Below are 16,296 nucleotides of genomic sequence, written 5' to 3' on the forward strand. Positions count from 1 at the left end.
TTTAGTTGCTCTCTAGCTCTTTCTTCTTAATTGTGGAAACATATATGCAGCATAAACTTTGCCAGCTCAACCACTCCCAAGCATACCATTCAGTAGGAATTAATCACATTCACAATATTGTGGCACTTTCACCACCTTCCATTATTAAAACTTTCCTATCTCCCCAAACAGAGACCCTACACCCATTTTGCATTAACTCTACATTCCCCCTGCTCCCTGCCCCTGGCAGCTTTGTTTCTAATTTCTTTCTCCATGGGCTTGCATAGTCTCTGTTTTTTTCTTTGTAGTTACCATGGAGCTTGAATTTAACATTCTAAATCTATAACAATTTCATTTGCTTTGATATCAACTTAACTTCTCCAATAAGTTTTTGAGAGAAGTAATTTGAAATAATTAGGTATGTTTGAGAGACATTGTTATTTACTGAAACTGAGGATTTCATAGCCACAAACTTGAATTTCAAATCCTGGTTCAGGTTATTAACAGCGGTGTGACCTTGGGCATCCTACTTATCCTCTCTTAGTCTCATAGGTAAAAAAGGGGAAAATAACACCTAACTCAGAGGGTGTTTGAATTTGAAATATGTACGTAGAGCATCTAGTTCAGAAACTGACATATAGTAAGTACTTGATAAATGGCAAGTTTTATTCTTTCATTGTTGAAAATTGGAGGCTCAAGTTACTTAGAATTTCTTTCCTCTAGGAAAAGAAGCTGGAAACAAAAAGGAAATCAAAGTGTCAATTTCATTAGTAGTTTCAGGCAAGGACCAATAAAACCTCCCTCCAGACTTCCCAAATACAAGATTCTCTAATAACAACTAGATTGGAGAATGAGGTAGGGTCTCCTATTTTCCAACTAGAACAGAAGGAATTGCATTTATCCAGTAGATGCAACCTAATTTGCTTATCTTGTTGCAATCAGGTAGAGAAGCTGGAAAGTGGGCTTCCTCCTCCATGTTGTTCAGAGTCCCTGCCCAGGAACTGTTGGCCTTTTTGGAAACTGAAGGTTTAAATCAACCACAGTCCATCTAAGCGTAGGGAAGTTCAAGAAGCAGGAGAGAAAAGACATCTCAGGCAATGATGTTCTTTTTTTGTGCATTGGTCCCATCCCCTGAAGAAACTATGATCCACTGGGTGACAAATTGTTTCTACAACATGAATCAAGTGCTTAAAAGAGAAACTGGAAGAGTTTACTCCAGATACACCTCCCAGATTTGTGCTGGGAGAGTGAGTTTGGAGACCCTCCATTATGGTAAGAACAAAGGAATGAGGGTTCCTTCTGGCAAGAATTACTGACACTACAAAGGCAAATCCATGCTCTATCTCAGGCCACTCTATATTCCTGACACCTTTCAGAACACTACTTATTATTTCTTTATACTCTTTTGTCTGATTCTCATTTCTCTATAATTAATTTGAATTATGTCCATAGCCTAAAGCATATCTGCTTCTCTTCTTTAAGTTCTTTTTTTCATTTAACTTGTGTGTGTGTGTGTATGTGTGTGCTGTATGGCAGGGGTCACATTTCATTCTTTTTCCATGTGAGTATCCCATTATTGCAGCACTATTTGTTGAATTTTTGTTTGCATGTTTGCTTGTTTGTTTGTTTGGGGGAAGTGCATGGGCCAGGAATAGAACCTGGGTCTCTTGCATGGCAGGTGAAAATTCTACCACTGAACTACCCTTGTACCCATTTTCATTTACTTTTTAAAAAAATATTCTTATTGAGAAATCTTCACACATATACAGTCCATACATGGTGTACAATCAGTGACTCACAATATCATCACATAGTTGTGCATTCAACACCATGATCATTTTTAGAATATTTCCATCAGAAAAAGAAATAAAATTAAAAAATTCTTTCATCCCATAATCCCTTATGCCTCCCTCTCACTGACCACTAATATTTCAGTCTACCCAGTTTTTTACCCTTTATATCCCCCTATTATTTGTTTATTTTTATATCCTTTTTTTTGTACTCACCTGTCCATCAGGCACAAGGTTTTCACAATCACATGGTCACATTGTAAAAGCTATATAGTTATACAATTGTCTTTAAGAATCAAGACTACTGGAAGACAGCGCAACAGTTTCAGGTACTTCCAGCCACTCTGTTACACCATAAACTAAAAAGGGATATCTATATAGTGCATAAGAATAACCTCCAGGATAACCTCTCAACTCTGTTTGAAATCTCTCAGCCACTGACACTTTATTTTGTCTCATTTCTCACTTCCTCCTTCTGGTCAAGTAGGCTTTCTCAATCCCAAGACACTGGGTCCTGGCTCATCCCGGGAATTCCATCCCACATTGCCAGATTTGTACCCTGAGAGTCATGTCCCATGTAGTAGGGAGGGCAGTGAGTTCACATGCCAAGTTGGCTTAGAGAGAGAGGCCACATCTGAGCATCAAAAGAGGTTCTCTGGGGGTGACTTTTAGGCATAATTTTAAGTAGGCTTAAATTCTCCTTTACAGGAATAAGTTTTATAGAAGTGAACCCCAAGATCGAGGGCTCAGCCTATTGAATTGGTTGTCCCCACTACTTGCAAAAAGGATATCAGGAATTCCCTAAATGGAGAAATTGAATATTTCCTCCTTTCTCTCTGGTCCTCCAAGGGGACTTTGCAAATGTTTTTTTATTCTCTGCCTAGATTACTCTGGGATATGCTGGGGCATCACACTGACCTGTACAAACCACCAGGATCTCATGCCCTGTTCAAGATTTCATGTAATTATGGTGTTCAAATAAACTGATCAACAACTTAAATTAGATAATGCACTACACAAAATATAAATATTGCAGCAAACAAACTTCCCTTCCTTTGGTCTCACACAGAAATTGAAGTTTTGAAATGTGGACCATTTCATAGTTTACCCTATATTCTGATTCACCTTCGTCTTATCCAGATCTGCTTCATTCATATCTCTAGTTGAAGTCTTACCACTTTTTCAACTTTTTAACAGTTCCTATATGAGGTAATGCTGACTTTCATAGCTTCAGTGCTCTAACTCAGAGTCTCAGGTGTCACATAAATACCTGAAGTTTCAGGGAACGACCAGGTTATATACAAATAGCTCAGTATCTCAGAATTTAGAAATATCAGTTACAACTCCTGAATATATGTGACTGCTATAAAAGCTTATAATCTAGGATCTTTTACCTTCTTCAAGTTCCTGATGTAGATAATGGAGAAACTGTTTTTCCCCAGACTAATTCATTCACATTGATTTATCAAAGAGTGAGGATTTCAGACAAGTAAAAAATACTTCCAGTTTCTGCCTCATTGATGGAACTTTGGTTCACAGAGGCCCAATTTGGCAACAGGAATCACAAATCTTCCTGTCCCTACATTCATGGGCAGTTTCTTTCCTGGGACTAAAACACACAGTTGAATGGATCCTTGTTTGGGTGCTTAGAACTTCTCACATCTTGGGCTTCTAATTTGAGATGAAAGGACACTTTTCCTGTGGGATGAGAATGCAAAATGAGTACTTCTCCCAGTGATTTCCTTTCTTTGGAGGATGATCATTAAGTCTGTAGTATGGCTGAATCTAGCATTATTTATAGTGAAATTTCTGTACAACAAAGATCCCTCTTAGGGGAACAATTAATATAAAACAAACAAACAAAACCCCTGTTGAAATTGAGATTTCTTCTTCACTGCCATAATAAAATTTTGCATCTCCTTGTCCTTCATTTCTTTTCCCCTTTGTTCCACCTTTCCCTTCTCTTCTCTTTCTTTTCATTTCTCCTTTTTCTTTTCTTTCTCTGCTTCCTTTTATCCCTTTTTCTACCTTTCTTTCTTTTTGATTGTTTCTTTTCATTCTCTTTTTCTTTGTCTTCCTCCTTACTTTTCTCTTTTACTGTTTTTGTCTTCCTTAGTCTTTTCACCACCTGAGCTGTATGAATAATGGAGACTATAGTGCAAAGATTTTTCAGTTACTTAAAAAAAAGTGACATCTATTCCACATGGAGTGTATGCTGCGAATATACATTGAAGAACAGAAGGGTGCTTAAGACCAACTTAGAGAGAACTCTTAGGCCAAATCTATGGGCTTCTTTTGCAATTGTTATTCTCCAAAGGACCCAGGGGTATCAATTATAGGGTGGTGACTACAAAGTAATGACCTCTACTGGGACCTCCAACTCATTTCTCTGAGGGCACCAAAAGTCCAGCAATCCCCACGACTTTGTATAACTTCAAACATCAGACAAATCTGAACTGATGACCTGAGGGTGAGAGGCTCTGTATAACTTGATTATATTTTTTAAAAATTCCATTTTTCTCATGAAAAGATACCTTCAGAACACAATGTCAGTTTATCTCTGCAATTTTAGACATCAAATAGCTTATTTTTCAGTTCTCTCTGGGTCAAAGAATGTTATTAAGAAGAAAAATGTAAAAAATATTGGTTTTGTAACAATTCAGTATCCAAACTGAAGGCTCTAATAAACTCACAGAAATGTTCTTGCTTTGAAATTCTTTAGAGAAAATATAAAACATATTATGTAGTGCAAAACTCTCCTAAAATTTACATAAAAAACAAAACCAGGGAAATAAAACCACCAACAGAGTTTTGAATGTTAATGTGCTGAGATACCTTTATTGGTAGGAATGATCATGTAGGTTCTAGATATTATGAAGATGTAATTTTCCTTCTGTGGAAGATCATTTTAGAGTCCAGAGTCAAGATTTTGCCTGAACAGGAAAGAAGAAAATGAGAATTACTCCTTAATTTCTCTATTCATCTAAGGATCTGTCAACTATGATGTTTGCTCCATTTCTCAGGACAGGCAAAATACATTGGATCTTATCTCAGGACCCCAGGATTAGAACTTTGTCTCCAGATATTCTGAGGTTACTTCATCCAAACAGTTACTAAGGAATTGTTTTAATTTCTTAGTACAGGTAATGAAAATGAACAGGCTGTTTTTATTTTTTTTGAAGTGCATGGGAAAAAATTAATATTTTTTCTTCAAGTGCTTACACCTATGTACGAAAGAGAGATGGAAAAGAGAATTGTCTTATCTGGAATTTCAAGCAGGGAAAATAAGTTATAAGCATATCAGCAAAATATAGACAGAAGTAAGCCATCAAAGCAGAAGGAAAATGACTAACCACCATTTCCCTTTATTCCTGTAACTGTTTGGATGGCAACAAAACATTCTCCCCCAAATGGGAGGCAAAAGTCTAATACTGAACAGTGGCTACTTCTCAAGATATCTTTGTCAGCAAGATGTGCTCAAGTTATGATTTCACCTTTTCCATGATTGACATTATTACAGTTCTTAGAGCAGTTACCATGGAAACAAGAGGGTCTTGCATGTATTTGAAGTAATTTACCTGATCCTGTGCAAAAAATGAGGGAGGGATGAGCTCTAGTACTTCTCTCAGGTACTCTCCATAATCCAGTCCAGGCAGACTGCATCCTTGGTCCTGATCTGAAAAGCCTTAGTCAAGAAAGGGGGCAAAAAGTGGCAAATTCCTGTATCTGCTTAGACAAATTCCAGCCTGAGCTTTTCTCTAGAGACTGATGCTGTCAGTGGCCTCTGGTGTCCTCTTCTTCCTAACTATGGATGTGATTTCTACCCTTTCATTCCTGATATCTCTTAGGGAGGCTATAGGAAGGATGCTTTGATCAATTTGTAGCCAGATATTTGTGTCCCACACCTGCACCAGAAGATAAAGAAGAGAGAGACTGAGATTGAGAGAGACATATTGAGTTTAGGGTGTTTCTCTACCTTGGGGTAGGTGCATCTAATTTTACTATTAATTGTATCTGGATTTTTATTAAAAATCAGCTTACTGCCCCCTATCCTTTTCAGAGCAGAGGGCAACACTCAGGGAGTCCTGAAAATCATACCATTAGGGCATCTTTTAGACCTTAACATTGGTCTGATATACCTAAGATCTAAAAACATTCTCCACATTCTACCTCCTTCCACCCCATCACTATTATATTCCTCTGGACTTTTTCATCCCTCATCTCTAGTTTAGGATTCTCCCATTTCTTTTAACTCATTGGACCAAGAAGAGGTACTGGCAGCTTCTTCATTCTTTGCTGCTGTGCTGGATAATTTTTCTACCAACACTTTTCAATCTTCCTTTTAAGAAACTCAAGTTAGCCCTTGGGCCGTTTCTTTCCCATTCCCACCACTGTCACTGACTGACACTGATGATCTTCCTACATTCTTCTTAGTGACCTTCACACCTGTCTTGACATTTTATTTCCTGATCTTCCCTACTTGATACTCAAGGAATTCAATTTCACATCAGTTAACTGTTTTAGTACATTGGTCTCTCTTCTTCCTGGCCTTGTGAACTGTAAGTTCCTCCATCTGTCCTCTATCCATGGCCCCTAGGGTAGACATAACAGCATTCCAATCTCTTCTTCATTCCAAACTGAGATGTTTTATTTCTTGCAACTTATCTTTCACCAGAGGCACTCTTGCACCTATTGAGCCTTCTACTAGTAGATCCTTATTATGTTTTCAGTCTCAGAAACCACTCTTTTCTCTGTTTCTCAGATCCTTCCTGGTCTCGTAGGTATTCTTACTTATAATGTCACTATGATTAATAAGTTTAGTCTTCTTTTCAACAACAGCCTTCTCTCTCTCAGACCCTACACCCTGAATAGGATATTCATTCATTCACCTTTTCATCAAAATTGACTGAGCACGTAGGCATTATTGTGGGTACTGGGGATATGGATTAGTTCTCTGCCCTCTTGGAGCTTATGGAATAGTGGGCAATAATTATGAAACTCAAAAGTGCAAACTAAAGTGTTGGAGAGTAGTGATGATAATAGACACAGAATATTTGTATGAACAAGGCACTATTCTAAATTTCTTGTATTAATGATTCATTTAATTTTCACAGCCAGTCTCTGAATAACTACTTTGTTTTATTCCCATTTTATACTGAAAGAACTGAGGTACCAAACATTTAAATCACTTGCCTAGAACCTAACTGATGGATTGGACTTAAAATTAAGCAGTCAAATTCCTTAATTTGCCCTCTTAACCATAAATCCCTCCTTTAAGACAGTTCTCACGGTATTTTTTTAGGCAAGCTGATCACTAAGGACCTCTGTGAGAAGATGGCAATTAGCCTGGGGCTTCAGGAAAGAGAAGGAGCTGTCTACACAAATGTAAATAAAACAAGAGCCTGGGAAGGGCTTTTCAGTGAGAGTAGCATGGAGAAAGGTCTAATTAGTAAGGAGTATGCTGTATTTGAGAAATAGAAAGAAGGTCAACATGACTGGGCTACAGATTGGGAAGAGAATGGCATATGATGGGGCTGGAGAGGAAACCAGGTTCAGATGATCTAAGACAATATTGGCAGAATGTGGGATAATCTTTTTATTATATTCAAAGAGCTGTGGAAGGCTGAAAACAGTTTTCCCTTTAGGAAGCTCTTTCTGGCAGATGCATAGAGAATGGATTGAGGGTCAATAGAGGAGGTAGAGAGATCAACTGGAACTCTTTCAGGTGTTCAGCTTAGTGGCAATGGTGGCTTGGACTCAGATGGTGGCCCTGGATTTGGAGAGATGGACTTTTTTGTTGATACACTTTGGAGGTAGAATCAGCAGGACTAGGTGATAGGTAGATGTGAGAATGAGGGAAGATGTGAAGCAAGGAGTCATCTCAAGTATCTGATTCAAACTAGCTGACTTTTTTCTCATTTTATTGAGAAGATGAGGCCATGAGGGAGCCTACTGTCAGCTCTCTTTCTTTCACCCTTTGCATCACCGTGGGTCTCTTTTATCTTTTTTCCTGCATCAAAGGAAATTATCTTCTTACTCCATTCCCATATAACATCTCCAATCAGCAATTTCAAGCCACCTTCCTTTCCTGTCTTCTCTAAGCTGTGCCTTACCCCTATTCTGTCATGTATGTTCAAGCTCACCTCTCTTGGCTTCCTTCTTACCTCAAACATGCTCAAGCTCTATTTACTCTAAAACAAAAGGAAGACTCTCTCAATGCTGATCTCTTTTGAGGGGCTCCCACAATCTCTCATCATTCTTTTAAAGCAAGTTACTTTAGTAAATGGTCTGTACTCTTCACCATTGTTTCCCAGAATAGATGTTCTCACCTCCATGTCTCAGGAACAAGAAATGATGTTGGACCATCTTAGATGTTATCTAGGCATGTGATGCAGCCACCAGTTCTGAACACTTTGTATTATATCATGTTCTTTGCTGCATTCTCAAGCCATTGTTGGTAGAAACTTACCAAAGGGGAAAATCACCTGATGCAAACATACCAGGAAGGAGCTAATGCTTACTTCCTCAGAGATTCCAGTCTAGGGTTTCTAAAGTTTCATAAACCATGTGCTTCCTTTTCCTTGTCACTTACACCTCACATAAAGTGCATGGAATATTGGGCAATGGTTTTCCATTGAGATATTGAATAAATTATAGTGCAGTCTCTTCTAAGATGGCAACAGTGTGACCTTGGCAATGTGGCCAAATATCTGGGATCAATTTTAAATCCCCAGTATTGGATGGCGTTTTAGTTTCCTGGCTGCTAACACACGTACCACATAATGGGTTGGCAAAACAAGAAGAATCTATTGGCTTATGCTTTCTGATGCTAGAAGGAATGCTTTCTCCCAGGATTGGTATCTTCTGGCTGGCCTGAAATGTTTACAGGTCCTTGGCTTTTCCATTACATGGAAATGCACATGGCAGTATCATTCCTTTCTCTTCCAGGTTCCATTGACTTTAAGCTTCTGGCTGCTCACCATGGCTTCTCTCTCTGTGTCCAATTTCATTTGTTTATAAAGATTTAAGCCAGACTGGATTATCCTCATTCAGTTTGGATGCACATTGACTTATAACATCTTCAAAGATTTTATTTACTGATAAATATTCCAAGTGTTCTCATTCACAGGTCCAAGCATAAAGACTTGAACATGTCTTCTGTAGGGCACATGGTTCAATCTGCAATAAGTGGTTATCTACATAATATCAAGCAGTTGTGTTCTAAAGCAGTTTTTTTTTTTTTATCCAAGGTGGGTATTTCTGCCATTATTCCTTATGGGATTTGCTCTGATGAGCCAGACCAATATGGCAAACTGGTGAATTAAAGAGGACCCAAAAGGAAGGCAAAAGATGGGCTTTGGAGACATAGAAAGGGCCATTTAAAGCAACCCAATTTTAATAAAATAGCTGGAATGTTAAAGGAACTGGTTTAACTGGCAACTTTGTCAGCCTTGCCACCCCTTGCTTGACTAGACATGCTTATCTTCAAACACTGAACTTCCATACTCTGGCCTATACAATTTCCTCTTCAGTGACTATCCTGAACCCCTCTGCTGACTTGCAAACTGCTTATGCCTCAACTCTTAGTTCCAATGTCACTTTTCCTCTAAAACACTTCTCAACATTCTTAGTTGAGTTGCTGCAGTGTTCGAAGTGTGAGCTCTGAAGCCAGAATACCTGGATTCAAATCCTGACTTTGTCTCTTGTTAGCTGCAGACTTTGGATGAATGACTTGACCTCTTTGTGCCTCAGCTTCCTCATCTACAAAATGGAAATAATCATGATAATAATCATGTCAAGTTGTGATGTTTGATGAGTTGGCACATGTAAAGTATTTAAAATATTTTTGGCACATAGTAAGTGCTCAATAAATGTTGACTGATATTTTTCCCCAGGTAGAATTGTCTCTTTCACTGTACATTCTTCTATGATAGTGATTATCACAGTGCAGTGGTAATTTGTTTACATACCTATAGGCTGAAGGCTTTCAGAAGCCAGAAACAACAGCCTTGTTCTTTTCATCTTCCACAGTGTCTCACGTGATATGTATCCTTGTAGTGGAAATTCAATAAATGTTTATTGAATTAATAAATAAGCTGTGAGAAATTTTGTGGTTCATTTCAAGTTGAATTAACAAGGAACCTAAGGTGAAGTTATTGCTAATGAAATCAGCCATGGTGATTAACCAAATTTCATAGTCATATTCTAGTTTTGTAATTGTTATCTTTGACTCTGGTATGATCAAATCCCTGCATATACATGCACTAAGATGAAGGAAGAAAGGAAGAAAGCAAAGATTTTTTGAGCATTATCTATATGCTTTATGTTTTATATTTCATAACTAATGCCCTCCTCTAACTATAATTCCCATTCTACAGTTGAGAAACAGGCTCTGAGAGGTTTAGTATTTTATCTGGGGCTACCAAACTAATGAGTGTCAATCTGGGTTTCAAGTGCATAGAGTCAAAGTGTAGACTCGAAAGTACCTGCACTTTTTACTTTATTGTCTCAATGTACTTATCCCTTTCCATTGTTGACAACTCTCCACCATCACCTCTACCTCCACCCCCATCAAAGATTCCACAATTTAGCCCATAAATGCTCTCAGACTCCTGAGGTTTTTGCTTTACTTCTCACTGGTATGTTTCTTCTACAGAATTCAAACTATTGTGCCTGCTTTGTCAGTAAATGATAGTTAAAAAATGGTTTTGTGATCAGATAAAGAAGTCCTGGAATGAACAGGGAGTTGAGGCATTCAACTTGGCTTGAAAAAATTTCAGGCTTTAACTCTCAGCTCTTTTTAGCTTCCTAGTCCTCTATTGGCATGATAGAACCTCAGCCATGAAAAAGAGCTCTCCCTGAAGGCTCTCCTAGTCATGGAGGAAACAAGACATTTTTATTTTTCTCCTAGATTCTCTAGCCCTATCCTCAAAGCAGACCTCAAGATCCTGAGTGGTCAAGCTCCTTTGGTCCCCCATAAACTTCATTATTGAACTTTTCTTTATCCTGGGCACTTCCTGCTGGAACAATTTTCCAACAGTGACTATTCTTTGCTCCCAGGTCCTTTCTAACTGATGCATTGAGCACATTAATCTGTCTGTGTTTTTATTGTCCCAGAGTATTTTCAACAGGGAAAAAGTCATTCTATCTTCTGAGACCTAGTTTCTCTAAGCTAGGATTCTTTTCACCCTGTGCATCTTCCACTCTATGGAATATTTCAACCATTCAGGCTGCCCAAGCTTGAATTTTACCAGTGAAGAATTTGACCCCTCTTCTCTAGAATTTAGCCTACTGGAAAGCAGATCAGGTTGCCACACCATTGGAGAGGGCTTGTTTTTTCTCTTCTGTTTAATTATAGTACTTTGATGCATGGAAAACATTAGACAATGCTTGACAGCAAAAACTTGAGGGTAAATTTTCACTACTACAAAGTGTGTCTATTTCAAAAGACCTGTTAGGTTAACTAGAATACCTATTTATAGATAATAAATACATGATATTTCCAAGGACAAATAGTAATCTAGTAATTAAGTGACGGAGTGGTAGACTTTTGTGCAGAGCTCCCCTCCCCCACTACCAACTTTGGAATGATGGTGGATTTTCAGGTGGTGAAATCAATTTAAAGATTCATAACCTGGGCAAACTTCCTTTACTAAGTTTTCCACAGACTTGTTATAATGTTGGGTAAATCAATCCCACTGGAGCTCCATGTTCCAGTTTTTCTAACAATGGCAAATGGCAATAGACTCCCATTTTCTTTTCTCACTTTGGCACTTGCCCTCTTCCTCAACACAGCCCCCAGAGTGATCTTGTTAAAGTGTAAGTCAGGTAATCTTACACTTTTGCCCAAAACCCTCTAATGGCTTCCCATTCCTTACCAGTTTGAAAGGATGTATGTGCCTTAGAAAAGCCCTGTTTTAATCCTAATCCCATTTTGTAAAGGAAGTCGTTTCTTCTAATCCCTATTCAGTACTGTATGTTTGAAACTGTAATTAGATCATCTCCCTGAAGATATGACTCAATCAAGAGTGGTTGTTAAACTGGATTACGTGGAGATATGTCTTGATTAGTTTACTGGAATCCCATAAAAGAGGAAACATTTTAGAGAACGTGGGAGATTCAGAGAGCAGAGAATGCCACAGAACCACGAAGCAGAGAGTCCACCATCCAGTGACTTTTGGAGATGAAGAAGGAAAACACCTTCCGGGGAGCTGTAGAGAAAGCTAGCAGATGACCCTGTGTTTGCCATGTGCCCTTACAGCCGAGAGAGAAACCTTGACCGTGTTCGCCATGTGCCTTTCCACTTGAGAGGGAAACTTCATCGACTTTCTTGAATCAAGGTATCTTTCCTTGGATGCTTTAGATTGGACATTTCTATAGACTTGCTTTATTTGGGACATTTTCTTGGCCTTATAACTGTAAACTAGCAACTTATTAAATTCTCCTTTTTAAAAACCATTCCAGTTCTGGTATATCACATTCCAGCAACTAGCAAACTAGAACACATAGTAAAAGCTAATTTCCTTGAATTGATCTACAAGATCCTTCGTGATCTGGCTCATGCTCTGACCTTAAATCTATTACTACTTTCTTCTTCTAATCCTCTACTTCAGCCACGCTACACTGAGCACTGTGCTGCTCCTGGAACATACTAGGTATTCTTTTACCTCAAGGTCTTTGTAACCTTTCCTGGATTTCCCTTTCCCCAATATCCTTCTGGCTCATCAATACTTCCGACCTGTGGGAGCTTCCTTGATCATACTATTTAAAAGTCACCAACACTCAACTTTTCCTATTCTTTTATACTTTGCTTTCTTCCACCATGTATCATACCATTTGTCATATTCATTTAAATATTTTGTCTGTGTTCCCTGACTAAAGTATAAGCTCAGTGTGGTAGGAATGTTATCATTTGGTTATTGTTTTATTCGCAGCATCTAGATCAGTATCGGCACATGGTAGGTATTCAATAAATGTTTGAGTTTATTGAATTTTAATGAATGAGTGGCACAGCCTGGCCATTGATTTCCCTGCTAAGGCTGTATATAATATAAGGGCATGGGTGGGTGTAGTCTGGCTTTTTTTTTGTCTTTGAGGACTATGCCAACAATTTGAACCTGTCACAAAGAACTGGGAAGTACCCACGTCTGAACCCTGGAGGGCTATCAGGGGATAGGTCCTTGTTCTATAAATGTCTTTCATATATTTTTATTTCTTCCTTCTTATAACATCCCATATGTGTATAGATATGTAACATCCAATCTATCCCCTATGATCTCATTCAATCTTCATTTCAATCCTGTGAGACAGATAAAGAAGGAAAGAATGAAACCAGTCAAAATTAGGTATCACTTTGTACCTGGAACAGAGCCTAAAACTTTCCCAATGGCTGTTTCATTTAGATGTCAGTCCTGGAAAAGAACATCCTATCCTGGTTTTACAGAAAGCTGGTGACTGGTAACATGACTGAGATCATACAGTTACTGAAACCTAAGCATCTCACCTCCTCTTCCATCTACTTTCCTCCATGCTCTCAAAGCCTCTTTTGTGTAGGTTTGGTTTCATTTAGATCATTCTTTCCTGGAGACTTTTTGATAAACAAGTTGTTGTACGTTCTTCAATCTGGTTACTATTTGTCCTTGAGCTTGAACCCAGGGACCAAAGCAGTCATACACAATGTACTGGGCTATAGAAAAAAAAACAAAAACAAAAACTGCTTAAGATTTTAAATTTGTTAGGTGGCAAAAGGGGTCTGTAGGTTGCATGAATGAGATTGTCATCAACATTTGGCTTGGCACTTTGACAATGAGCACTGGAGACAAAGAACACTGAAAGTCTTTCATCTTGTGAAGGAAAGATTTAAACTCTTTCAAGGCAGAATCTGAATTTGTTCTCTGAAAAGGAGCATTGGTTGGGAAGAAGCATATCTGTCCCCAGAAAAAGAGCACATCATTAAAAAAAATAAAACATTGAATTCTGCAAAATTTTCTCTGTTGCAGCATCCAGAACATATCCTTATTTTACTAACAGTCTAGTCGTAGGAGAACTTTTCAAAGTTAAAAAAAATCCCCAAATTATCCAAATAGTGAAGCTTGAAAAGCATCCAAGGGGAATTGCATCTTTCCTATTATTGCCACATGCGCTTCTCTGGACCCTCCATTTCATAAAACTGTATAGTGGTATGCTGTTCCTTCCCAGGAATGCAGCTCCATATCATCCCCATGGCATGATGGTGCTCTAGAGCAAAAGGCCCCAGCCTGTGGCTTTCCTTGCATAGGCTTCCTGGTCTCATTCACTGCCTGCTTTGAATTTAGGTTTTTCTCCACGTAGGCTACACTTGTTGCATTCACAAACAGTGTAGGAATTCTATTTTTCATCTGAGTAATCATCTTGGTCTAGTGCTTTCAGGACACTCCCATAGAAACACATAAAAACTTTTACTACACTATGGAACATTTTTAGAACATGTCCAAGCACAAGCATAGCTGCAAGAAAGTTTCACAGAAATCCAACACCAGTTACTGGGAGTACAGAAAGATTTGAATTGGGTGTGTAAGAATCTGCATGGAGCTCAGTGCAAAGAGCTTAGTGACTTGTCACCTTGTTTGTGACTCAATTGCTGGGATTATGGAGTTTCTTTGCAGTCAAAATATAAAATGAAAAGAGTAAAGAAAATGCTCTTTGACTTTAGAGCCAAAAATACGGGGGTTAAAAATGCCACTTTTGTCTTCTATTTGTTGTGTGACCTTGGATTGGTCATTTAATCTCTCTGAGTCTCATTTGCCTTGGCTGTAAAACAGGAGTGATCTTTTCCTCTTAGGGTTTTATAAGGAATAAATGCTAACTGTATAACCATGGTATACCTAGCCTATTTCTTTCCTTTCTTCATAATTCTGCCCTACATTGATGATTCTCTGGGTATAACTGCATGCATTTTTCCTTCCCTCCCACTTTATAATATTCTCTCTTCAATTCTTTCTCCAAAAGACGTGTTCTCAGCTGTGCTGTCTAGAGTGGATGTACCACAGGTTAATGCTGGGATCCCAGCACTAAAAGTTGCATAGCCTGCTGTTAAATATGAAAATGGATTTGTATTACATAGCAAGAGCTTAAGTGCTCGGGGGCTCAGGTGCTAAAGGACCCCGAAGCTTGGTGAGCTTCGGGTTATATACAGTTTGGAGGAGGGGTGGAGTCGGGGCATGTACGTCAGGGGAGGGTAGCCAATCACACAAGCTAAGAAGCAGTTGCTAGGCTTAACAGGAAGGATTGCGGTTTTGTGGTGGGCTATGGAAATGGGCGGCCTACAACAAGAGAGGGGGAGGACAGTAAGTTAGATTGCAGGTATGGAGAGAATGTTAAGAAAAATATTGTTTAAATTTTTAAAGATGGCTAGGCTCCAATTCCCCTAATATGCCACAGATTTGTAGATAGCACTTTAACTTTTTAAAAATTTTTTAATTTTATTTTTTTAAATGCCAAAAAACCCCAAACAAACGCAAACATTCTTATTTTGATCATTCCGTTCTACATATATAATCAGTAATTCACAATATCATCACATAGTTAGTTGCATATTCGTCATCATGAGCATTGCACTTTAACTTTTAATAAACACTTTCAAATATATCATTCTGCTTAAGTCCTAAAATTATTCCATGAACTAGTTATTAGGATCTGATGTTACTTCATTTTCCAGGTGAGGAAATTGGGGTTTTGAGAAGGTAAGGGATTCTTCCAAGGTCATACAGCTGGAGTTATTGGAGTGAGTATGGGTTTCACTCAGTGTACCTTACAGTAAGAAATCATACTTTTCAGGCACTGACGCTGCTTCTCTCTTTTGTATCCCTTATCTCCTTGCTGCTACTAGCTCTCCTGGCCCCTTAGTATATCTGGGAGTCCCTGGAGGCTCTTTCATAAGTCTTCACAAACACATCCTCTTGACTACTACTTGGTGTCAGCCATTTTCCTCCTCTCCAGATTTGGTTTATTTTGGTGAGGTCCGCTGCCTGAAAAGAAGCATTGTGAAGGCGCTTCTCTGTTGCTATGACTACTGGAGCCTGTCATCAAAGAAGTTAATACGAAGGGAGAAGCCTCATTGTGTTCTCAGAGTCACTGGTGCTGCTGCCCACCGTGGTGGCTGTGCTATCTGGTAACTCTGTGGTTACCAGAAACTGGGGAGAGACCCTCTCTCTGTTCTGTGTCAAACTCTATACTTGGTACCCCAAAGAAGTACTGCCCTGCACCCCAACCCCAATAGCTTACAAAATTTGGTGAAATTGTGCTTTTTGTTTTACTCACCCCCTTGAAAGTTAGTGTGGTCTTATTGAGGAAAACATAAATCCAAGTGATAGGTAACATGCTGCTCTTGGAAATATCCTGTGACTCCAGCTACTGATCATAATTGGTGTGCCTGATGGATTATTTCTAAATGGTCAATGTTTTCTTTTCCACGTTAGTTTCTTTGTCCCTTAAGCAAATAGACAATTCTGGTGGGTCCTACTGGTCTTCGATCACAGCTGAATCTTTC

General features: G+C 38.7%; 1 long non-coding RNA gene across 5 annotated transcripts; it reads right to left on the bottom strand.

Moving 5' to 3' along the window:
• Positions 1–626: 626 nt before the first annotated feature.
• LOC143659442 (uncharacterized) lies at positions 627–15,804 on the bottom strand. 5 transcript variants are annotated; one of them, XR_013163536.1, is made up of 7 exons: positions 15,578–15,804; positions 13,273–13,455; positions 5,348–5,454; positions 4,605–4,702; positions 3,164–3,467; positions 895–1,027; positions 638–711 (listed from the first exon to the last, which is right to left on the bottom strand). It is a non-coding gene; the product is annotated as an uncharacterized LOC143659442 (long non-coding RNA). The 5 variants fall into 5 exon arrangements; XR_013163535.1 differs by lacking the exon at positions 895–1,027 and having other exon boundaries at positions 627–711; XR_013163534.1 differs by lacking the exons at positions 638–711; positions 895–1,027; positions 3,164–3,467 and adding an exon at positions 9,447–9,530 and having other exon boundaries at positions 4,593–4,702.
• Positions 15,805–16,296: the final 492 nt, after the last annotated feature.

The sequence above is a fragment of the Tamandua tetradactyla genome, chromosome 2 (assembly GCF_023851605.1).
Source record: "Tamandua tetradactyla isolate mTamTet1 chromosome 2, mTamTet1.pri, whole genome shotgun sequence".
Classification (NCBI taxonomy): domain Eukaryota; kingdom Metazoa; phylum Chordata; class Mammalia; order Pilosa; family Myrmecophagidae; genus Tamandua; species Tamandua tetradactyla.